Here is a 427-nt window from a genome sequence, read left to right as displayed (position 1 = left end):
TCAGTTCAGTTCAGTCGCTCAGTCGTGTCCGACTCTTTGCGACCCCATGAATCGCAGCACGCCAGGCCTCCTTGTCCATCACTAACTCCCGGAGTTCATCCAGACTCACGTCCATCGAGTCAGTGATGCCATCCAGCCATCTCACCCTCTGTCGTTCCCTTCTCCTCCTGCCCCCAATCCCTCCTAGCATCAGAGTCTTTTCCAATGAGTCAACTCTTCGCATGAGGTGGCCAAAGTACTGGAGCTTCAGCTTTAGCATCATTCCTTCCAAAGAAATCCCAGAGCTGATCTCCTTCAGAATGGACTGGTTGGATCTCCTTGCAGTCCAAGGGACTCTCAAGAGTCTTCTCCAACACCACAGTTCAAAAGCATCAATTTTTCGGTGCTCAGCTTTCTTCAAAGTCCAACTCTCACATCCATACATGAC

The 427-nt window shown here is 50.6% G+C and overlaps 1 protein-coding gene across 4 annotated transcripts in view; it reads right to left on the bottom strand.

The window, feature by feature from the left end:
* Positions 1-427, bottom strand: part of LOC105003397 (apolipoprotein L2-like) — a 41,549-nt gene that overhangs the window by 29,002 nt on the left and 12,120 nt on the right. The gene's annotated exons all lie outside the window — the stretch shown is intronic.

Source organism: Bison bison, unplaced genomic scaffold (genome assembly GCF_000754665.1).
Source record: "Bison bison bison isolate TAMUID 2011002044 unplaced genomic scaffold, Bison_UMD1.0 scf7180017864468, whole genome shotgun sequence".
Taxonomy (NCBI): domain Eukaryota; kingdom Metazoa; phylum Chordata; class Mammalia; order Artiodactyla; family Bovidae; genus Bison; species Bison bison.
This window is presented reverse-complemented; position numbering and strand designations above follow the sequence as displayed.